At 38.7% G+C, this 24,830-nt stretch overlaps 1 long non-coding RNA gene across 6 annotated transcripts in view; it reads right to left on the bottom strand.

Annotated features, from left to right (window-relative positions):
* Nucleotides 1–6,787: 6,787 nt before the first annotated feature.
* The window catches only part of LOC145723916 (uncharacterized), an 87,866-nt gene continuing 69,823 nt past the window's right edge, over nt 6,788–24,830 (bottom strand). For 3 of the 6 annotated variants that reach the window (XR_014149330.1, XR_014149332.1, XR_014149333.1), the window contains 3 exons: nt 13,081–13,132; nt 7,243–7,298; nt 6,788–7,141 (listed from right to left, as the gene is read on the bottom strand). This is a non-coding gene — a long non-coding RNA (uncharacterized LOC145723916). Of the gene's footprint in view, nt 7,142–7,242; nt 7,299–13,080; nt 13,133–13,246; nt 13,841–19,114; nt 19,226–24,830 lie in introns of those variants that run through there. The other 3 variants (XR_014149329.1, XR_014149331.1, XR_014149334.1) reach the window with 3 other exon arrangements.

Raw genomic sequence — 24,830 nt, 5'->3', positions numbered from 1 at the left:
GGAAAATGACCCTGGAAAGGCCAATTGGCAGGAGATCACGAGGGCCTTTGCCCAACTCAGTGGTTAGACTTGAGGGAAACAAGGAGTCTTAAAGATTTTTAAGCAGAAGAGTAGCGTGCTTATTATTTTATAATGATAACTCTGGTGAAGCAAGGAGACTGGATTACAGAAGGGAGAGCCTGGCTACAGAGAAAACAGCCTGAAGGCGATTTTAGCAGTTCAGTCAAAAACAAACAAAAACAAAAAACAAGAGTCTCACTTAGGCTACCTTGTAAAATAAGTGGTATTTCCAGCCCCATTGTACAGATGAGAACATCGAGGCACAGAGGAGTAAAGTAACTTATCCAGTGCTGCACCACTGGCAAGCAGGAGCCAGGATTCACACCCAGAGAGCGGGATTGTAATGCCCTGCACTTGTCCCTGCCCTGCCAGGCTGGGTGGCCATCGAGGTTAGGATGAGGCGGGAGAGAGTAGAGATAGGCAGAAAGTGCTCGGCTTGCGCGGCTGAGTGGGGTGGAGGGTGCTCCCAGTAGACAATGGATGGATCTCGGAGAGGAAGCAGGTCAGGTGAGGGATCAACAAGTCTAGTCTCAGGACCATGAAGGCAGGCCACCATGCCAGGACCGTCGAAAACACCAGGACCGGGCGAGGACTGGAGAAAATCAACCAGGATGTGAAATATCGCTGCTCATGAGACACCATTGCACCCAAGACCCTCATCCTGAGAATGCAGAACCTGAGGCCCTGAGAGGCGGCTCAGAAGAAACAGCTCTAGGGCCAGCCTCACATTCAAATCCTGGGCTTCGATGTGTGTGTTCTGGGATAAGTTTCTTCACTTTTCAAACCAGAGTTTTTCATTTATAAATGGAGATTGCCAATACTTCATTTGCCACATTGTCGCAGGACTAAAATTAATATATACCTAAAGCACCTAGCACATTGCTTTCCAAAAGTAAGTGCTCCATAAATGGTAATATTATGGTTGTCATCATTATTATTTCAAGGATTTGTTGAAGATGAGGCTCGAGTGCAGAAAATGCTCTGGGCTGCTAGCCCTATCACTCTCTTGACAATTTTTCCCACAAAATTCTCTTACCTACACGGAATTTTTGCCACCAATTTTTGCCATTTTACAGAAGCTCTTTTGAGGAACATGAATTAGCCTTGTTTTGTTTTTTTAGAGATCAATTCTCTATGAGCCAAAAGAAAAACCTGGAGAAATCAGATGAACAGAACATGTATGTATATGTGATAAAATATAAAATAGTGATGAAAACAAATCAAGTGTCACCTTTTCCCAGTCTTAAGTGACAAAGGCAAATCTGTGGCACGGCTCCTTGCGTGTAAAGGAGAAAGGAGAATTGGGGCAGAGGAGTGATAGAAAGTATGTCTTCAGTCAAGGTCACCTCGCTCAGGATTTTCTATTATGACAGTGTCTGTGTTCACAAGGGCCACGTCTCCCACGGAGGAGAGTCTTTCAGGAGTCACAGACAATTGTGAGATCTAAAACCCCAACAGAAAAGATTTGGGCTTGAGAAAAAAGTCAAAGCCTTGAAGACTGAAGGATATGCAGCCATTTATTTATCCCTTTGTCATTTCCAACTTCTTCAGACATGTTTTTCTTTGGGATTCAATGTGGTGACTAACAACATGTTTATTTAAGTCAGAGACCTTGGGTTTGAAAAATTACAGTAGAGAACAGTTTCTGGTAAAGTGACTCCAATTCACATCACACACACACACACACACCCCCCACAGAAAGTTCAAAACACAAACAAATACACTTAAGAGGAAAAAAGGACATTGGAAACAAGTGGAATATATTGTTTAATGTGATTGCGTCTAAGATAATATGCTTGGTAAGGAAATGAAAATAAGCAATGTGGACAAAGTTAAAAAAAAAAAGAAGCAGGAGAAGAAGCAATGCCAATCTCTTATTAGAAATAAGGAGAGACGTTTTGAGGCAAAAATCTTTTTCCCTTCCCCACTAAAGATTCTCAACCCTTTCAGTTCTCTTCTCTGAGCATGGCCATGGAGCATCAGATTCTGCTGGATCTTGCGCCTTCCGCGCCCCCACCCTCACCCACGCTTATCTGAATGTATAAGCCTGCCCTTTGCTCAGATTTATGGGTTGGGCCAGGGCTGTGTGTATTTACAGTGTTCTGACCTGAGGACCCCGGGCTGAAGGAGAAGAGGAGGAAACCGGGCCCATTCCATAAACAGAGACAGATAGGAGGGGGAGGTAAAAGGCTTTGCTAGCACTTAACATTTTTAACTATTTGGCCAAGCTTAAGAATTAGCGATTAGATTAGAGTGAAAGAAAAACGAGAGATACGGGTGCAGACTTGGGGGGGAGTCAACTGTGTATTTTTGCTTTTGTCTAGTTAACTTGGAGGTTCTAGGTTGGGCGGGGAAGAGTGGGGTTGGTTTTAACGTGGAAGGTCCGAAAGAAAATGAGTACGTCAGATACAGAAGGAGCTATAAAACGCTTTGGGAAGGCAGAGAGTCTACAAAGATGAGGATATAAACAACATTTAATAAGTTGGAAAATTTCTCCAACTGCGAGTTGCGCTCCTTGTGCAAAGCAAGACTACTTGCATTTTTTAAACTGTAATTGGTTATAGAAGAAAAATCTCCCGCTCCGTGCTTATATGAGAACACATTGACATAGATTACCAAACCCCAATCAATTTTGAGTTGAAATAGTTTTCTCAGAGCCTGCCGGCCACTTCAAAGCGATTCCATTTTCCAACAGGGCTGCCTGGTAAATGGGTCGTCCCTATGCAAAGCCGCGGGCGTGCGCACCAGGGCCAGCGGGAAGTACAGAGCCGTTGAATCTCCAGCCGTGCTTGGCACCCAAGAACTGAACCCTTCTTCCCCAGGAGGGTTCTTTGTGCATGGGCCAACTGTGAAAGCTCAACTTCTGTTTGAACTGTTCTCAAAGAAATTACTTGCTGGAGAAACTGGAGGCTGGGTGGAAAAACTGACCCACCAACTGACTAAATAAGAAATAATGTGGCATCCTAAGTACAATATTCACGGGAGGCCCCAGAAGAAAAGCGACTGGGGCAACATAGTAAGGGATTCATCCACAAATCAACTTACACTGCAATAGAGCAAAGGGCTGTCCCATACATGAGTTAAGCTGTGATGGGAGACTTTGTGAAACATCATCAAATTGTGGCTTTTTTGCTCCTTTTAATATAAAGCAATCATATTCCCCTGATGTTACCTATGAAAGCATCTGCAGGAATGATGAGACTGTTTGACTGGAACTTTGTGTTTTAACTAAGATGTGTTCTGGGTGAGGAAGAGGGTTATTATTACAGCCCATTCTGCCTGGGTTTCTGTGACTTGGATTGAATTGTCACTACTAATCGCATGAGAAAATGCGTGTGTGCTTAGCATTGTGTGTGGCATTTCATAAATGTTAACTTGTTTGCTAACTTGTGTGATACTAATGTATGATATGATTATTCAATTCATGAGTCAGATATCAAAAGTAAAGTTAATTCTACAACTGAACTTTGAAAAAACCTATAATACAAAATGCACTTCAATGCATTTTCCTTTCCATTTATGTTTGGCATTTTATGTTGAAAATTACACATAAAAGTCAAAGCTTTGGAGCTAAAGAAGGCATTGGATTATTACCTGGGTGCAGGCTGACTATGTGTGAAAACTTGGGCAAAAAAAAAAAAAGGATGAATGGGAAGGGCTACCCTATCAAGGTAAAATGAAATGTATAATAGTCTAGGAAACTAATTTTTTTATTGCTATCATGTTTGAGCTTTTCTCTTCTCTAAAATAATGAAACTTCTGCTTTGTAAATAACACACGCTCAAAGCAGATGCGACCGCATGAGGAGTATTTAAGAGGAATTTTGGGACAATTACATCACAGCTAAAATGCTTTCCTTGTCATTTCTTTTGAGGTCCACTTGCCAGTGAAATAATTTTTTTTCTCTAATATGGTGTGGATCACAGCAACAGTGAGTTCAGATGTCACCATTTAGGAGCAGAGGCCTAGCTCAGTATGCCAGGGGAAAAAAACAACAAAAAAACAAAACAAAACACCACGCACCACAAAGAACATTGAGATGAATGGCTCTATTTTATGAGCCATAAAAGTTTTATTCATCTTGACACTGAAACAGGTTTAGGCAGTGAGTTGACACGCCTTAAATAAATAAGTGGAATTAATTCCCCAGCCCTTGAAACAATAGCAGCATGCATATTGCACGGAGAAATGCCCCATTGTTTCCTGTGGCTGCCTGATATTGATATTATTTGTGTTTTTCTGTGGCCGCTGCCTCAGGGGCCTGGTTGATCCACTTCAGATTCATCCCCTGTTTTATTAGAGGTTGAAAAAGGTTCAAGACCTGTTTGTACCACAGCTCCCACCGACAGCTAAGGAACCAGTTTGGCGTCTGGTTTGTCTGTTGTTTTACTGCTGACCTTCAAATCAACTTTAACCCCTGACCTCTGGAGGCATCTATCATGACAAGAGGCTGTTTAACACAAATGGTGCCCATTTATAGGGGAAGAGACTCCGAAGATTTCCTTTTTATGAAGAATTTCGTTTTTCACCCCTCTTGGCTCAGTCACCACAGGTGAAATCCCTCTTAGCGGCTGGCTTATGAAATAATGTGGAGGGAGGCCTTAATGAGCAGAAAGCACCCTCAGCTGGAGATAAATATATGCAAATGAGATGCACAAACAAAGGCGCCTGGACAGAGAAATATCTGCAATTCCAGCAAAATGCTGCCTGCAGCTTGAAGATGAACAGCTTTGATAAAATGGTAACAAAAAGCACCTTTTTATCCTCCAGCGTGTTTTACATTGCAATAGACCATTGTCATTGCAACCCAGTGGAGCATGCAGAGGTTTTCTGCACTGTTTCAGAAAACTGTTTAAACATTTGTTTTAAGGCATTCATGAAATATAATCAATGGACTGCTTCTGTGTTGTTGTTGTGATTTTTTTTTTTTTTTTCCTGAGTGTGTTTTAGATGTTGCTGTAGTTATTTTACCTGTTGGTCTTTTCGGGGTTTAATATTGCTGTCTCGCTCTGCTATTTCACTTTCTGGTGACTTGTTTCTTCCACTAGCTAGAATGATTTTTTTTTTATTTTTTAATTGCAATGGAAAGAGATTTCAAGTTAATAACTAGTAAGAATCGGCTTTGAGGAAGGGTTTGAACCATCACAGAGCAGCACCCAAACAACTAGTTTTAATGATGGCAATCAAGTGTGTAGAGCTAATTCAGAGACAGGCATGTAACATGCTGATTTTAATAAGCTTTAAAAAGGCAATCTCTAACTTTTAAAAGTCTCTTTTTAATTTAATCGTCCTTGGTTCATATGATGCGAAAACAAACAAAACCATTAAAATATGTTTTCAATATGTATCTGCGGTGTTATTTAATAGTGTTTTAAATTAGCACTGTGTTGGTAAAATATTGATTTGATGAGCTTTAAAAATGGAAGAGCTGAAGTCATCATCCTCTTTGGGGGGAAAAAAGGAACATTTTTCTCTAGAAGGGAATTACACCCCAGCCCCAAGATCTTGCCAGAGACAGGCTGGACCCATGACAAGGAAATTGCTGCATTTGAGCCTGCATCTGATGTTTAGGTTAATAATCAAAGCAGTTGAGGTGAGAGAAGAAACACTATACACGTCCCATGTGTCAAAATACTATTGCTCTAGAAGCTCAGCAAGATTTGGTTCTTTCATTTATAATACAATCCTAGCATTCTGCAGCAGAGATGTACGAGGATCTTTACATTGCCTTTGCCTAAATTATTTCATCTTTGTTGCTTGCATTGGAGTGGAGACATTTCTTCTGAGTACTGTGTAGCTTTCACATTTTATGTGCATTTCATCAGGCAAATGTCAAATTTGCTAATAACTAGAAAATCTCCTCATTTTTAATCATGCCACTCCTGTTGCACGGGGGTGGGGGGTGGAGAGGGGGATAGAGGAGGGAGCATAAATGCATGGAGCAGTCTGGCCAAAGAGAAGAAGGAGAAAATGCTTGTTTGGGTTTTAAAATGACACACGCTCTGTTACCTCGATGTCTGCATCAGTGCATCATTAAATTCAGGATTTCAGGAGTTAATAGAAACTTGGTTATATTAGGGATGCTTTTTCAAGCCCAGGTTTGAAGCAGCATAATTATGTTCAACTGCTGTTGTTTGGAAAGGGCGAACAGCATCTTAGGCGCAGAACAATGAAATTACAGCTGAGATTTAGGTTAGCAAAAGCCGTCTTCTTCAGGCTTTTATGATTCATTATTTCCCATTAAATACAGTATTAGAAGTGTACACTAGATAGCTCATGGTTGCTGCTCTCGGAGCACATTATCTATATTACACAGGTCTGGGGAGCAGAATTAGAAAACTTTGGGGGAATGAGCAATATGTGTTTGCTGATAGAAGTACCATATGGCTCATCTTCTTCAATTGCTTTCATTGCGACTCTGATGCTGGAGAAATTAAAGTTTTATTTGATGTGGCACAGCTTAATGAACTGTCTTCTGTTAGGAAAATTGAATATGTTTCCTGTTATTTGAGCACAGAGCCTCCATGGTTTGGCTGATGAGGGATGCATTATGTATTGTTTATTTAGCATTTTGAAAACAAAAGCAAGATATTGAAGGTAAAATTGATTACTGCTGGATTGCATTATATAATCAAGTTTTCTCCTTTTAAATTTCCCTTTACAATCCTTTTGTAATGTTTTAAAATGAGATCGTTTCATGTTTTCGTTTTTCAAAAATACACAGGGCTTGGTTTTTATCGAGATACCTTTATTTGTAAACAAGCCACAGGAAACTCTAAAAACTCAGTGTTGTTATATTTGTGAAGTTCGAAGAATGTTTGGGAATAAGGAACGTAATTCAGTTTGTGTGAATCTAATTCCAAAACTTCCAGTTTGCCCCCAGTCGATTTAGAGAATCCAACATTTGCTAGTTGAAAGAGGGATGTCATCTTCTTTTGTTTGAAATAGACCACTTCAGAACATGCTGGGGAGGGGCCATAAGAAAAGGAAGAGTTTTTGGATATTTGGAAATGCAAACCTCAAAATATCAAATTTAAGATTTTTGAGTTAGTTGTTGGTAAATGAAAAAGCCGGCTTCAACCTGTGAATTAAAAAAAAATGAAGTGTATACTCCATGAATTTAGATTTTTTTCAACTAAGTAAATGTGATTAAAGAAAACATAGACTCAAAAATATACTTACAGGATGAGAAAATTGGGATGTCAATCCACGTGAATGTTCTCCACTCCCTGAAGAATCTGCAAAGAGATACGTTTAGCATTTTGTTTAATTTCCCCATTTTTGTTTTGGACCCGATCATGTTTTAGAAATATAAAATCTGAATAAACTCTAAAAAGACTGAATGTAAAATCATCTAATCACTGTGTTTCTTTCATTTTTTCAGTGAGAAATAATCCTCACATGTGCTGATGACTCAGGCACATGAATCTGCAACAAGCAAGTAGGACAAAAAATAGTTAAAATGAATCAACATTTATCTGGAAGATACAGTCCTGACCTTAAAAAAAAAAAAAAAAGTCATTTATCTTCTGTGTCCTGTGATGTTTTGAGGATTCTGGCAAATATGGCAGTTAAACAAACTTCTCTCACAATCTAAATACTGTCTGTTCAAGAGAGGCTTCTAATGTTTATAGCTCATAAGAAAAAAAAAAGAAAGAAAGAAACCCTGGTATTTTACCAAGACTAGTGCTCTTGAAAATGTCTCCGAACAAAGCGTCTAAGCAAAACTTTGGCCACAGATATTCTCCATTCCTCATTCTTCCTCTGATTTTTTTTTTCAATGAGATATTTTCGCATTCTATCATTGCACTCCTTTTCTTGTAATTAACAAATTAATTTCAAAAAAATTAATGCCTGACTAGTGACCTGGTCATACAAACTTCCTTTAGAAACAGTTGAGAAGAAAACATCACATTTTTATGAACCCCGTCTCCTGCCAGGGGCCTCGGAGGAGGAACACCATTATGCATTGTTATCAGCGTGTGGCGTAACTTGACTGTGGACAAAGTATCCGCGGCCGTGAGGATGAGCGCAGTTGGAAGTGTGGCGGATTGTAATCAAGAAGATGCTTAGCTGTGCGACACTGCATCTTGAGCAGATTTGAATCAACATTGCCTTAAGGGGACACACACACACATACCAAAAGAAAAAAAAAAGTCCATGAATTTTTAGGGGAAAATTAGAGTGGCACTTGATGAAGTAAAATTTGACATGCGTTAATTGCTCTGCAGCTCTCCTAATTAGAGATTTTCAAATTCTTTTACTGCTGTCACCAGGATGGCACACGGTCTTACTCGACAAATCCTGAAACTGCAAATTCGTTTGACCAGGAAGTTTTATGGAGGAAGACTGGACTGTGCCCTCTAGTCAGTCCATTTCCAGAATGTGGACCGCTGGAGAGGAGAGGGATTTCCAGCATTACCTTCACCACAGAGAAAAATAGGCTTTACTAAAATAGTTTCATTACAAGACTTAATGTAAAGGAAGCAGGTGCTGATGCGATTTTCTTCAACAGATGGAAATGTTCCTTTGATACTCACGCCTCTGTTTCATATGAAATATTTCAGGTGGGGGGGGAGCCAGTGAAAGGCTGCATTATACACACATTCTCATGTTTCTACTTCTATCCTTCAGAAATTGGAGAGAGGGGATTCTGAAAGGCCATGTCACATTTTTCCCAGGGCTGAAGTCCTAGGCAACGGCAATCCTGGTTCCCCTTCTTATCTTCAAGTAATTACACTGCTCTTTGGCCCTCGGGATGGCACCAAATATGACACAATAATAATTTTGGTTTCCCTTTTTCAACCCTTCCGTCTAGCCCTTGAACCTCTCTTAATTCATTAACATATTGAATTTTTTCAATTTTCCATTTTCTTGCACTAACAATATTAATGCCGGAGTGAAAGCTTGATTGGAGCTAAATTACTTGTTACCTGCTGGCATTTACTTATATGGCATTGAATTATAAAGCTTGGCTATTGTCACGCCTTGGGCGAATTGTTTATGACACCAGTAATAGGAGTAATTGTTATTGTTGAAATTACCTGTCAGCTACCCATAGCAGTGGCCCTTGTCCCACTGACAAATAGTGACAAGGGAGAGGGATCCTCCATGCGTCCCCCTGATGGCTTCTCCTCTGATAATAAGAAGTGCAGGGCCTCTGATAATTCACCTGTCACTGTTGAGTGCAGCTCAGAGAGAGTTAGCCAAATTGTTGTCATTCACTTTGACAAAGACGGCAAGATGCTCTTGTGCAAGAGGAGGGTTATGAAAATAAATGAAATCGTTTACACCCCCTTTGTTTGTTTGGCTCAAGAATCGCCTGGCTTTGTATGAGGTTGTGAAATCGGGGTCCAGTTCTAGGTGTACCTCTGCTCACTCTAGGATGAGGATCCCGTGGAAGAAAAGGCACCTGAGAAGACTCGCTATTCTGCAATTTGCGTTAAGCTGTTTCAAAATGATTTTCGGATATAAAGAGAAAGTCAGTGAGACTGTCACGAGAAGTCTGAATGTGTGGTTGAGTGCATTAGTTTATAGCACGTGTAAAATTCACACCTTTTCTCTCCTGTCTTCCTTTTATCCCTCCTTTTTTTTTTTTTTGAATCCATGCAGGCATTCAAATTCAGTAAGTGTTCAAAAATGCACAAATTTCCCAGTTGCAACCAAGTTTTCTTTAAAACTGTAGAAACCTGCATCTTTGACTCTTCAAGTCTTTCAAGATTATATAGTCAAATTTAGGATTATTATTGCAAATGGTCGTTTCCTTTCCATAAATTATCTCTTATTTATGTAATATCTTCATGTGTAAAGAGATAAATGAAACGTAGTTCCAGGTATGAAGCATCAATTATCACAGGCTAACAGAGGAAGCAAAATGACTCTGTTATTGCCAGAGCTCCAATATAAATATTTGCATTTTAAAACCCCTTGGTTTCAGCCTGTGAACCTGTCGTGGACAGAGAAGGGGACAGGAGGTGGGGGTGGTGTCTGGGACTGTCCACCTCTGAAAGAAAAGGACTTTAAAGTAGTCAAACCTTTGCTTTTATAAAGACCAAAATCATTCTCACCATTCCACAAAGGGCATCATTTCACGCTAGGAAAATTCTTATTTTTAGGGGCCTGTGAGGTTATTCCTCATAGATCTTCTTGACAAATACTTGCTGTTATAAGACGTGGAAAAGAAAAGAAAAGAAATAACTAGGATAAATGTAAAATATTGGCTCCTTATAGGATAGTAATCATCTGTTTATCGGTCTCTCTATCAGACAAGTAATGACCAAGCCCAGCATTAAGTGCCAGCAACATGGCCTTGGGCCTTTCCCGCCTAACACCGGCCATCATCTGATTAGAGAACCTCAAAGAAGTCACTATTGCATAATTTTCTGGGTCTTAACAGCGCAGGTTGGCTGGCAGGAAAACTACCTAAGAGGGCTGATAAAGCAACAGTGAAACATGATTTTTATTTACTCCACTTACATCTTGCTCTCTGAAAAAAGTCTCTGAGTATCTCAGACGCTGGTGGCTACAGAAGAAACCTAAAATTGGTTCAAATAGGAATTGTGGGAGAGGTGGGGGGGGTGGGGGAGGCAGCAGGGGAGGAGAAGGCAGGGACGGGGGGAGGGGGTGCACGGTGACACAGGAAAAGTAAAATTATCTATCCCTTAAAGCTTTCCATGAGCTGCACCTAGAAGTAATTAACAACATTGTTATGGGCACCTAGACATTTTCTTAGGTGTTCTGTATTTAAAGCAGGTAAATAAGTTTTTAGCAGTACTAAAATCATAGATGCAATAACATGATGATGGGAATAAAATGAGTTTTTAATTCTTAATAATAATGTAGTCATCTAAACGCAACCACTCACTGGTTAACCATGTTGAATGTCCCTGATTAACAAGTGGAAGGCAGTGACATAATTAAGAGGTTATCGGTAGTAATAAAAATGCTCAAACCTGTCTTGGAATGTGATCCCTTTAACAGATAATTTTTAAGAATGTAGCATGTCCTTGCTTTCTCTGTCGACACACACGTTAGTGATCCCAGGAGGGAAAATAAACATACGTTTTTAAATGAAGATATTTAAAATGTACCCCATATTTCAGCGCGTTGCTGTAACCTGGTCTTTTTTATGTTCCTCCTATAAAACCTAAATTAAGCCTCTTAGGAGTGGTTTTGCTGTAGGTTTCATCTAAAAACACAGTACATTTTAAATGGTTCCAGTACTTGAGTGCACTTTAACATGTGATCACTAACATGTATTCTCTTCCCCTTCTTCCAAGCAGCAGGCTTTTAAAAGGATGAGCCTTCTTTAAAATTTAGCTTCATTTGAAATGTAAACTTTTAACAAATAGTAATTGCTCCTCTAGCTCTGTTGATAAAATGACTGGCAGCAAATCTTTTCTCTCTCTCTCTCTCTCTCTTTCGTGTAACATTTTGAAACACCCATCAGTGTCAAAGGAAACTGCACACATCTCCTTTGCTGCTCTAAATAAGGCTCAGCAATGTTAAGAAAAATGTCAGAAAAAGCTCGGTGGATTAAAGTAACATTTCTGCACCATGTCACAGAGAATGGCAGGGCAGACTGGTCTGCATAATTCTGAAATATATTTTGTGCAAAATGCTTACTCTCTAAACCAAATGAAATTTTATTTGGAAAGATTTAAGATTGTATTTGAGAACATACAACATCCAGTTGTTTTTCTAGATCTTGTTATTCCTTAATATGCCTTTGGTACGTATTTTTTAAATCAGAGCAATGATACACTCTTCTCTTTGTAGTGCGTTTCTCCACCCATGTGCAGCGTTAAAATACATTTCAGACTCTTCAGTGCATTTTTCTTTTCTTTCTCAAATTCCTAGGATGTTCATTCAGTGAAAGCAGTGAAAACGCTGGGCTCTTGCGCATGCATATTTATTGAACTAATCAGTCCTTTTTCGCTTTAAATAAAATTTGTATATGGCTTTGGAGATGCTCAGAACAGTTCACTTAGAGTTATAAAAGTACATACATAAAGCATTGACATTTCATTCATGTATTAAAATAAAAATAAATTCCTGGTTTGAGATTTTTAGTTTTGTTCTATTTTTATAAAGAATATTCAATAATTGCAAAAGAGTATAACAATAGTAAAGTATCTCATAGTATCATAAGTACATAATTAAAACTTAACAGTTAAAAAAGAAAATAACTTACGGATTCATTACTGGATACCAATAGACATGGCAAGATTAGTTTTACAGAAACAAGGTAAATCTCAGCTGATTTTAAGTATAAACTTTTTCAAAACAGTTTAAAAATGAATTTAGACAAATTTGTCTCTTAACCTTTAAAGATTTCCTGCCTGTTTCTGTATGTCCTTTATTACATTAATTTTTTATTTAAATTACACCATTAACTGGATATGAATTTATCAAGAATACATGTATTGATTTATAAAACAGTACCATTAATTATTATAATAGCTAGATGTAGCTGATATTACAAAGCCATTTAAAGGTTTTTAATATAACTTGGACATACATAGATAGATAGACATTATGGACAAGACTACAATTTAAAATGGCTACTAGCAGTTAATGAAATCCTTGATTTATATTCTAGTTTAGAGATTGATTATATTGTTGCTTTGTAAAACTATTTATATTATGCCATTTTTCAAAGGATGTCTCAATAAAAAGGCTAAATAAAATATTCAGTCAATTCCCAAAGGAGATTTTGTTTTCTATATTTTAAATGCTAGTGAAAATAATTGATTGTGTGTGTTCCAAGCTTTGTCATTTCCATTCCAGAGGTGGCTTTCCTAAAGGGAGCCTCGTTTGCAATGCACACTTTCGCACACTCTTGATCCTTGCAGAAACAAACCCCTTCTCTTTATTTCATTACCAACATTGCTCCCCGCCCCCCCAACACACAAACCCATGTATATTTCAAAAACCCGCACATCAGGACACATAAGTCTTTTTGGCATCTTTTATGTTATGCATTTTTTTTTCTTAAGGTTGTGGAAAGCTGGGACTTACCCCAAAGCCGCAAAGCAGGCAATCACGAAGAGTATTTGGGTAAGAATGCAATCTGAAGAGAAAAAAAGAAAAATGAGGAAGAATATAAGCAAATAACTAACACTTTCAAATTACTTTTCAAATGATAATTAGCCAACGAATAGATTGAAAGTTAAATTCTTTTCACATTGTACTTGGTTTGGGTCTCCTGGTCTCTTTATTTATATCATTTTTCCTTGCCTGGCAACATATGTTACCGATTTATTATAGTATTTTTACTGTTAGCAGACAAATCTAAAGGCTAGCTGAGAAGGCTAGCTTCATCTGATGACTTTCACAACAACTGCAGGGCATCCTTGAGGGTGAGCCAATAGGCTCTTTTGAAGCTATAATACTATTAACCATTTTGATGCCGAAATATTTCTTATAGCTCAAGTTGGTTCTCTTTTTGTAGGTGCTCTGCGTTTTGCGTATATAAAAGTTTAATGTAAATGATTTGTTTAGTAAATATTTCACTAGCCTTCTAAGCACTTTCTTCCATGTGTCCTAAGTTGCGTAAAAGCCATATGAATGCTTTGGTTTCTTTATTTTCCCTTTCTTTTACAGGACACTGAAATCTGGACACACATTTATAGGTAAACAGCTATCAAGCATCACGTTAAGTTGTCACTTCTCCCTCCCCCATGCCATTAATTTTCTGCTATGCTACTAAGAGAAACAAATATCCCTTAGAGTTCCAATGATCACATCACTGATACATGTACAGCCCAGAAAAGTAAAGTTCAAGCGAGAGAGATTCTTTGGGGCTAAGAATCTGAAATTACTTTCCAAATTAGAGATGCCGTTCACTATGGCCATTTTAATGGGTACGTGGTACTAGCCAAAGGTTTATGCCTTTTAATATGTATATGTGAAAATGTCGGTTTTAGAACTGTATTTGTTGACTAAAGGTATTCATTTTAAAGCTGCCAAAATAACAAACTTCTATTTTTGATCACCTGTAATTTACTGCAGTCCAAATTATCTAGTTAACTTTAATTTAAAATCCTGACAATCTCTTTCTCCGCTGAAATGTCCTGTGCGGTGTTCACTTACAACTTCAGGTACATTTTATAGAATTTCTTCTGAGTATGTACGGCTTAAAATTTTAGAAATTAAATCTCAAATTTTGGAAGCCAGTGTCTCCTGTCTACGAGGTCCAGCTCGGCAACTAAAATTTAATACAATTTTGAAATTAGAATTCAACGAATAAAACCGAGACATGCGTGGCAGCACTTAGCGGTCTCACTGTCAAAAAAGTGAACTTTGAGGACCTGAAATGCACCCTGCAGCCCCGGGGTGCAGAAGGTGCTAAGAGATATTGTCTGTCCAAACTCACCTAGCATAGTAGACCGTCTGCAAATCATAGCAATGCCATAGCTTTCCAACATGTTTCAGAACACATCCCCTACCTGGTTTTAAGACATTTTTATGTAGCATTTGCGTTTGCAACAGGTGTAAAATAACTACGATCCATCTCACCATTCAGCTAATTTTATTTTTTCTTTATTAAAAGTTCCCGGATCTTCAAATATATACTTCAATATACTTTCCATAAATTTTATTTTAGTATTAATTATAATTACCCCAGCACAATAATAACAAGCAAATTTTATATTAAACATCTATACATATATAATTTCATCCTAGTCTAATGTCACTTAATCTTTAAGGAGGTTTATTCTTAAGACCTGTTGTCAGATATTTACCATATTTACTTCTTTTGTCCCCAGGAGGCATCTTATGGGGACTCTAGGTAATTTTAAGTCAGGAGCAATTATGATCAAAAGGATTTCAGCTTCAGAGAATGAGGCCAACTTTCTGAGAGCATAAATGCACAGCAGCTCTGAAAGTGATCATGTGTAGGGTTATGAATACCCAGGTGACTCAGCGCTAGCCCTGTCATTTCATTCCATGAATGAGCCCATCCTAAAGGCACTGATTAGGACACATTCATTTTAAATATTAATTTTCTCAGAAAAATGAATAGAGACAACTCTGTTGAAGGCCCTAGAGTTTTCATCTTCAAAAGATTATATTCTTGAACCAAAATAGAATCTCTAGCAGAGTTTTATCCCCGTATGTGGAAGCATGCCAACTGTGTACGTGGCGCTCCAAGCTCCTTGATGCCCGATGCTTGTTTCTCTTCTAGACTAGGTCCTCCGCTCCTTGATATAGGCCCTTAATAGAGGAAATGGGCTGGACTGTCCCTTCTCTGCTTCTCTTAATCTGCCCCCTCCACCCACCACATTGTCTCTCCCTCCTCCACCTTAAAGCAGGTGCCTTTTAAAGGCCTGAATCTAAAGACACAAGTTCCTCTGGCTTCCTGGTTGGGGCTCTGTTGTTATCATTCTGTAATATCTCTAACTGGCCCCTTCCAGCAACTGGTCCAACCCTAAGCTGGGATCCCCCATTCCCTGTTGCTCCTCACCTCTACCCCGACCCCCAAGGGCCACCCCCCTGCTTTCTGTTTTGTCCATCACCTCGGTTCTTTTCCCCTGTCTCTGACCTGCACTTTTTCTGGATCAGACGCAGGCAGGTTGAGAGGTAATGAGAACCAGATGGACATAGCGCAGAAATTGCCCAAATGGGTATGAGAATGTGGGGAGCTGTCAGGCATGGAGAGAAGCTGGAATTTTTCAGCAATAAAATGGGATTTATCGCCACTCTACCACAGTCATTGCCGACAACCGTTTACCTTGACAGAAACCCCATTCCAATAGGCCACGCCGATGCAGATTCTTTTTTCCCAAAGAGTGATGATTGGTATTTGTTCTAAGGCTCAAATGGCCTGCACTAAAGGTGAAGCATTAGGCCAAAGCCCTGTATTCCCCACTGAGGCAAATGAACCTGCTAAAATAAGTTCCTTCCACAATGGCTGTGTAATTGAAACCAGAAAGTGAGAGAATTTGATAAATTGCTTGACCCTGAAGGAATGTTAAGGTCATAAATTTTCATTGCATTTCTCTCTCTCTCTCTTTTTTTATTTTTATATATTGATTATATTTAGTATTTGCTTCAAAATTCAACAAGCTTCCAGATCATCGGTTGTGGCCCCAGGGGAGAGCACAGTAAATCATCAATTAAGAGGGCAGGGAGGCCATTCTCCCCTCATCTTCCAAAGAGGAATGTCAGCTCCTCAGTCTTCCAAGGACAGTCATGGAGGTGTCTTACATCTCAGAATTATTCCAACTTTGCACGCAATTTGTCCTGGCGTGGACAAAGTCAAATCCACAGGAAAGATTTTTCTCAGAGGGTGCTGCTACTCTTCTATCATTTAAGAATGATGGACTGTTAAGAGACTGGCAATCCATTTACAGCAATCACACCCACACACCTTTTCCCCCTGGAACCTAAAAGTAAGAACAATGGTATTTTAGCCGAAAAAGGTGATCCTCTTTTTTTTAGGTAAATTGAAAGTGTGCCTGTGTGTGTGTGCTCGAGAGCACTCGTGCTGCTGAATGCTGGTTTTGGCAAGTCCGCTTTGAAGTTTTTCAAACTTACTTTTTTAAAATCTGGATTATCTTAATGTGGAAATAAAACATAGGTCATAAAAACAGCCCAAACCACATGTGACATAATGTAAAACGGACTCAAATACTAAAGTCATCACATAGTAGCAAATTTCTACGCATCTTGCTTTAAAGTTTTACTTGTTTTTCTAAGAAGTGAATAAACTAAGCTTGTCAGCATTATAATTTAGCTGTATTTTCTACCAATTACTTGTAGTGATACATTACAAAGAGCGTCTATATATATACATATCTCGCCACTCTATCAAGTTAAATAATTTCTTGATAGCCAAAACTTCTTATCCTTGAAAATTTTAAAGAATAACCCATCTCCTTTGTATTTGTGTGCTTGACTTGTTCTCACTGTTAAATAAATAAAATCAGAAGTATTTAATCACTAATGCATAGCTTTTATGTTCAGAATTTTCAGAATTCACGAGACCCGAACTGGGATGCAGAGCAGAATTTCTGATTGACCACTGGGACAATTTCTCTAATTTAGGAAAGAGTCATGCCAATTTATTTTCAACTATTAATGATCAGTTTACAGATTGAAACCAATACTAGCTCGGGGATGTGTAAGCATTAAATAAGTACATGTGCATTTCTTGAAAACCATCTAAACTGTATAAGAAAAAAATAATTTATGGTGCATTCCTTTAAGTATTATTGGTAGGGGTGAGGCTAAATAATTTCCAGTCCTATATCCTACTTTGTTTTGCTCAAAAGTAATTAATGACAATATTTATTCAGAGTATTTCTATCTCAAAAAATTTTTCTTGGTCAAGTAAAGAAATTGGAAAGAGAGTCCATAAAAGAAATAAATTCAAATTCTTATTATTCCAAAACATGAAAGTCAGAGAATTTGTGAGTGAGGCAAAGCAGTAAGTAATAAATAGTTCCAAGGCTGTTGAAAATCTTAGAATCTGGCACCAAAGTACAGGGAAAAAGATAATTTTCATACATTAGTGCTTATATGTATATATATATTCTAATAAGAACTCAGCAAGCATATGTTTTCATCTTATAGAGGGGAGATCATTATGTACATATGATCTACTTTAAATCTAGTGGCTTTGTCAGTGTTAAAAATGTGACTTCCTTCTTCTGCACTTAAAAATTTCGTTGCAAGACTTTCAGAAAAACAAAAAATAAATAAATATATGCATATATATGTATATACACATATATAAGTATAAATAAAATATGAACAGAAAATGGCTTCAATCACTAATATTTTTGCAAACTAATGTTCAGCTGATGCAACTCAATTTTATTTTGCATCACATTAGTGTCATAATGGTAATGACTAGCCTTTATTCACTAACAGTTTGAGTCAGCACTTTGAGACATTTTCAAATTAGGTCATACTGCACATTTGTGGCTGATACAAAGGTTGATTAAGAGAGCTGCACAATTTTAAAGTGATGTGGTGTGAGTTGAATTAAGTTCTCTCTGATAGTTACGGGAAATGTGAGCCACCATAAGTAAGCAGAAATAATGTATGGGCTATAGGGGGAGAATAGATTTCCACAGAGTGCTTGAAGTCATACTCATTTACAATTTCACAAAGTCCTCTGTCTGTTATGGAAGAATTCCATCATGGGGCCTAGAAATAAGCAATGAATTACAATAAGGACACTGGAGGCCTGGTCCTCAGTCCTGTTGCAATGAAAGTCAGTTTTTGCCTTTATGTCCCTTTTGATCGTCTCAATAAAGAGCTTTTTTTTTTTCCTTCTAGACACTGACTACTGCTTTTCTGAAGTCAAAATGATCCCGTGTCACAACCAAACCATTTACCCATAATGTGATGATGCTGAGGTCTGGCTAAATCACTATGCAAGCTGGACCTGAAGAGAATAAAAAAGAAAAGGAAGAAGGTCCACTTAAAGTGATCTTGTCATGGCAGACCCACAACCTCACCTAAAATGTGTAGGCACAGGACTGTCTTTAATGCACCCAGCACTTCCAATGAATTGTAAAAATTACTCCTGAAAGGCAGAGTACCTTTTCATTGGGTTTAAGGAGAACAAAAATAAAGGCTGAAACTCTTACTTGTTGGTTTGCTCAAAAGGGCAAAAATAGCTGTTATTATTAACACTCTATTTACTTCACACTGCCCTCTCTGTAGCAGAAGGGAGCCAAAGAAGACTATATATATAATATATATATATATATATATATTATATATTATGGGTGCAAGTGACCTTAAAAGCCAAAGAACCTGGAGAAAAACTGAAACGAAAGAAAAGCTCCATCCTTGGCTTAGCAGGCTTTGGTCCTGAGGACACAAAAGGAGTTCCCTATAGTTTCTCTTGCACATACACCTGGCTTCCTTTGCATTGGCATCCTGAGACATATGAGATCAAATCACACTGTATTTATGTCTTTGTTGTGCTTTTTCAAATTTCAACTTCCCAGGCAGACCCTTCTGTACTCCTGGATTGCGTCCCCTGGGGAGGGACGACCTGGGTGTGCTGCCCTGCACCCTGCAAACCTCTTACCTCCAGTTTCTTCTCCGTTTCTTTGAAATTCCATCTGAGCTTTCATGGAAGTTTGGACTGAACTTGTTTTCTCTGGGAGAAGACATAGGCAAAGTAAGAGGAAGGACCCAACTAAAAAAAAAAAAAAAAAAGGTGTACAAGTTTTTTTAAAAAAACAAATGTGCCTAGGGGCCCCTAGGTGGCTCAGTCAGTTCAGGGTCTGACTCTAGATCTCAGTTCAGGTCTCCATCTCAGGGTCATGAGTTCAGGCCCTGCACTGGGCTTCACGATGGGCATGGAGCCTACTTAAAAAAATTAATTAAAAAAATAATAAGTGCACCTAATTAGGAACATAAAGTTGTAATAGTCACAATCATTCTCAATATTCATAAATATGTTTATATTCCAGGCTCCTTAAGATTTTTACAAGAATAAAAGGCAAACAACCTTCAAATCTTGGGAGGGATATAAACAAGAACTCTTTGGAAGGGGGGGAGGGAGAAAAAACAGGGAGGGAAGGAGGAAAAGGAAGACTGATTTCAGCTCTTTCAGTCTGTCCCAACAAAGACCTGCTCCCGAGGAATCCATCCCTGTTCACTGGTTTCTATCTTTCAGCTGTGCAAGTTATGAGCCATGCAAGTGACACGTAAACTTGCTGCCTTCAGTTCTGCTGTCATGACTTTCTTGTGACAACACACAGCCAGTACTTTTAATAAGGGATAACTTGAGTTTGGATAACTCCCTGTTCTTGCTGAACTACAGCGGTTGCTCCACCCGGACCTGACGATGTATCACAAAAGCAAGAGTCCTGGAACGTCCTGTGACCCAGATTAAAACACAAATGTCCCTGGGTTCATGGTCTGCCAATTAATACCTGAAGCAATGGTCGCACAATGTCTCAAGCACATACGTTTTCATTTTGAACACACCCCTGGGGTGTGCAATCACTCAATTTACATTTTCAAAAGGTCACTCGTGGTACTCGCTAGAAGGGATTACATATTTTACTTATTCTGAAGTAGGCTGATTTGCCTAGCTAAGGAGACACACCTTTCCAGCTCCTAGGATGAAATAAATCTGAATCAGCCATAATATCGCCATGAACAGACAAAAGTATTTTTGCCATTTTGTTAAGCAATTAAGGGAATACTTGAGTTTCTCCAACAGTTTAATTTAGTACACAAGAATAGCATCTAGTGAGCTATGTTTATTAATAGTGGGTTTTTTATTATTATTTTCCAGAACAGATACAGTAACATTACAGGGGTTCAATATGACTTTTGATGATCTGGCATGCGGTGATTAAATAAGGTTAACCCTCATTTTCTATGCTAATAGGATATTTATAATCTCCACAGCATATCCAATTTAACGATTTTATTCTCTGTTGTTCAGAAAGTATTTCTTATTAGCGAAAGAGAATACCCTTACATTCACCACAGATGCTAGTTTAATTGGGCTTGAGTGCATTGTGTATAATTAGTCCACTTCTCTAATATTTCATCTATAATTACACAATGAACAATGTGCTTAAATTTCATAAAATTAGTGGGTTCAAAAGAAAGACTTCAAAAAAAATGAGCATTCCATTCTCAAGCTTTCCCAAGCCTTACTGAGAGCCTGATGAAAATACGGCTCAGGCCAGTGTGACTTCTGTGAATGGGGAATGATGCCCAAAGGCTCTGAAGTTAAAAGCAAAAATAATGGTCTCCTCCAGCTCCACTCATCCCACCCAATGACAATGTTAGTGGCAGAACTGTTTGGTCCAGGTCCAGCTGTCACTGGAGAAATAGGATTAAAATCCCCACTTACTGTATTCCCAAGGTCCCTGCAAATGTCAGCCTTCAAGAAGGTATTTTGAATGGCAAATCTGTTTGGTTTGGGGATTGGGTATTTTTCTCCCCCAGCATTTAGAGCTCTTTTGGGCAAACTCATTTCAGATAAGCAGCCTATGAGGTTTATCATGGAAATCAAACTTTCGTTCTGTTCGGAATATGACCAAGTAGAGAAAGAGGGAGAACAAAAAGAGAGAGAGAACCTGGTTTATGATTTTGAGCGTTCCTTTATTGATGGAAGGAAGTTAGTGGAACCTCTGAGTGTGCATGTGCGTATTGCCCATGTTAGTTCAAATGAGGCTGTTTTTACAGTGGCAGGATACTTGCAGAATTAAAAAAAAAAAAAAAAGGACTTCAAGGACAAAAGAAAAATGTATTATGGGGTTTGGGGAGAGTTTTCCCAAGGGCCACAGGAAGCCTCCTTGTTCATGCTCAGTGCTGTCCAGCTCAGGGGAGTTAGCCAAGGTCAACAACATGTCCACATGTCCCCTTCAATGTGCCTTCTCTTGTAGCCCTAAAATATCCATCTTATAAAGGTCCTTAGAGGTTTTTACTTCCTCATTTTGCATTCCGACGTTGTTGGAATGAGGTGCCAATTGCCAAAGTGACCACTGGGACTCAGCAGCCTACCCACTGGTCAGCAGACAATGAAACATCCCCAAAGATTTCAAACAGAATCACCTTTAGAAAACATAGCCTCTAAGTGAAAAAGCAGTCCGTTGTTACATTAGTCAGGATCTAGTCAGGAAGCTAGAGTGACCACCAGATAGTTCAACAGGGGGATTTACACTAACGAACTAGTCACAAAGGTATTGAAAGAACTAGAAAGTCAAATGGAGACCTGCCAAGAGTTTGGCAATTGCAGGAAGCCACTGCCATCCCTAGATCGAAGGGACCAAGGAAAGGGGGCAGGTTCTGGGACCTCAGAGGAGATGCAGCTATTGCCAGAACCACTTTGAAAGCACACAGGGACAGGGCAGGGACTATCCAAGCCTCTCCCCTCCTCTCTACTCAGAGGCTTCCTTGGCAGAACCTTTGTAGGAGGCAGATGGCAATGTACTTTGCAGGGCTAAGCCCCCTAGAATATGAAAGAGCAAGAAAAGAGCAGGAATGGGGCTCAGAGCAAACAGGTACATGACCAAGCAAGGTTCCTTCTCAACAGCCTTAAGACTTGTGTATGAAGATAAAATTCCAAATAAATCCCTGTGTGAATACAGTAGTAGGAAATTGATATTTATGTTGGTTTCTAATTCCTAAGGTGCTACATCGAGGAGCACCAACTAGGAAAACGGCTATCATGTTGAGGATAAACATTTGAGCAAACTCAATCTATTTTAGCTATGTGAATTAAAAGGGGACACAGGTGCTTAAAAGTTGAGGCCACCCTCCATCCCAAACCTTTGAAGTTGTTTGTCGGGGTAATGTGTCATTTTTCACCCCAGTGTGGCCCACCAGCAGCAGAGTGAGGTGCAAATAGAAGGTCAAACTTGACTTCAAGTTTTCTGGGCTCCATAGACTTTGTACAACCCAGGATTTGCTTGAACAATGATGGAAGGTTTTGTTTGGGGATGCTTTGCTGCACCCCAACCAAGCAGCCCCAGACTGTTCATGTTCCATGCCCCTTCACTGTTGCCCCATGGCCAGATCAACTATTGAAAAAGCAGTGTTTCTATTGTCTTCATAACCCTTAAACTATTCTTCCTGGACACCTGCTAGCACTAGTAGGGTTTGTCGTTCAGGCTCAGGGACAAGGTCACCTTGAAACCTAGACATGAAGGTACTTTCAAGGTTTAACATCTTCTCTTCCTGATCCTCTATTTTCAGCCGTATCACTTGTCCATTATGATGCATGCCGCAGTTAAAAGAGATTTGCATTTGGTCCTACAAAATGAAGATTTCATAAGTTAGCTTTTTTTTTCCTCCTGACCAGAATCCATATTACTTGGAAAGAGAAAGGCCAAAGGGAAATTATTGCTATTTTAGACAGCAGCATAAATTTTCTTCCTATTTTTAACCTAGCTTTTAATTTAATAAGTTTTATGACCCTTATATTAAGTACATATGTTTTACAAGACATTGTGTCCCTTGAGTCACCCTGAATTTGCTTTACTGTACCAGAGTTAAATGAACGAATACCATGTTTCTGATTTTAGCTCACCCTGCATCTGATCCTTATAATATGCCCGGTAAACCTTCCTAAAAACAAAGAACCACAACACAACTCAAAGGCCATCTAAAGGCTAGCATATATTGTTTTAAATGAAGTGAATGACTGTGTGTCCCTCTGAAGTATTTTAAATTTTGGATTTTTCTCACACTGGTGTTTGTAATAAATAATGAAGGACATGCAAAGTTGCGGAAATGGTCTTTCTTCTTCAGATCTGGCAATGAAGCACACAAACACCTTTATGGGTTTATTCCAGTGGCCAATGTGAAGACATTTTTCCTTCAAATTAAAGTTTCAAAATCAAAAACAACCAGATTTGGTCACCTGAAGTAATATTAATTTTCTTCTACAAAAAGTTCCATTCATCCTGTGTTCATGGTCATTTGAATATAAGTTTGGTGCTATTTAAACATAGAGAGGGTCTCACCAGTCCTAAAAGAAAGATTCTTTGAATAATTATTCTGTGGTTATTTAAGAAGAACTTTTTGAATTCATACCAGAATGGAGAAAATCCACCTACAGTGTTAGTGTAGAGGTAGGTTTAGCAGTTAGTAGTTGGTTAATGAAGAGGTAGGTTTTCCTGAGTTTATAGGGAGGTGAGCAGTAGGCAAGAGGTGTGGGAACAGAGGTGTGGTCTGACTCAGAGTGATGTGTGTAAATAGTACAAAACTATAACCACCTTGCTTTGGTGACAAAACTTGTTCTTTAATTGTTAAGATGTAACAGATTTTTATACCCTACCAGAGTACAGGACCCATTGATTAGCTGAATATTCAACCAGAAAATCTTCATAATGTAATAAAATTTGTTTTGAAATATGCTTTATAAGTTTTCTGCTTCAATTCTGATTTTCAAATGGTTTCCCTACATATGCCAAAGTTTAATAAAGCAAGAGCCTACTAAAAGTACATTTTAGGTCAATGGATTGAGGGTGGCACAAACTCAAGATGGCAATATTAGCCTTTACACCACAATTTCAGATTATGTGCCAGACTGTACGACTGTGTACACTTAAGTTTACTAATGTATCAAATCCAATTCAAGAAGCCATTAATTTCTTTCCTTTTCATTTTGTTTGCTTTTGTCCTACTTCAGTGACTTTGAAGGACATGACCTTAAGATATAATTGGTTATTCAGTAGAACTTCCCTCAAAGATCTACATAAGAATTGATGTTTATTTCACAATCATGTATAGGCTCAAAATTGATATGTTGCCTTGTGATTTTTATTGTTAGAGGAAACCATCCATTATTTTCAAAAGGAAAGAATCTCAGCCTCTCTGTATTTTATTTTCAAAAACGAGTGACCAAAATATTAGACCTGTTTGAAATCTATTTAAATATTGGTCCTTTGTAGATTATTTGCATTTAAAAGGTTGTTTTGTTTTTTTAGTAAACATGTAAGGGTCTCTAATATCTAGAAACTCTTGGTCAGTCCAACCATCATGGCCACTCTGCTGAGAAATACAGGTTAGGATGGAATGTTGGCATTAGGCTCCAGGAAAACAAGGGCTGGCCGTTTTAGCCTGTCAACTAGAACTCCTGGTCACCTCCCAAGGGGCAAATTGATGTCAAGTTCTGCTGTCTGTCAGGATTAAGTGCCTGTTTGCTTTTTCACTAACATGTGGTTTGAGAACAAAGCAGCTCAAATCTCCTCAGTCCCTAACAAAGCATCTCAAATTGCTGAGTAAAATTCCTTAATCCCCCATCTTAATCTGAAAACACGAGCAGCACA

The sequence above is a fragment of the Leptonychotes weddellii genome, chromosome 10 (genome assembly GCF_054177405.1).
Source record: "Leptonychotes weddellii isolate Sample4059 chromosome 10, ASM5417740v2, whole genome shotgun sequence".
In the NCBI taxonomy this organism is placed as follows: domain Eukaryota; kingdom Metazoa; phylum Chordata; class Mammalia; order Carnivora; family Phocidae; genus Leptonychotes; species Leptonychotes weddellii.
Note: the sequence above shows the minus strand (reverse complement) of the source record. Positions and strands in the feature narration are given on the sequence as shown.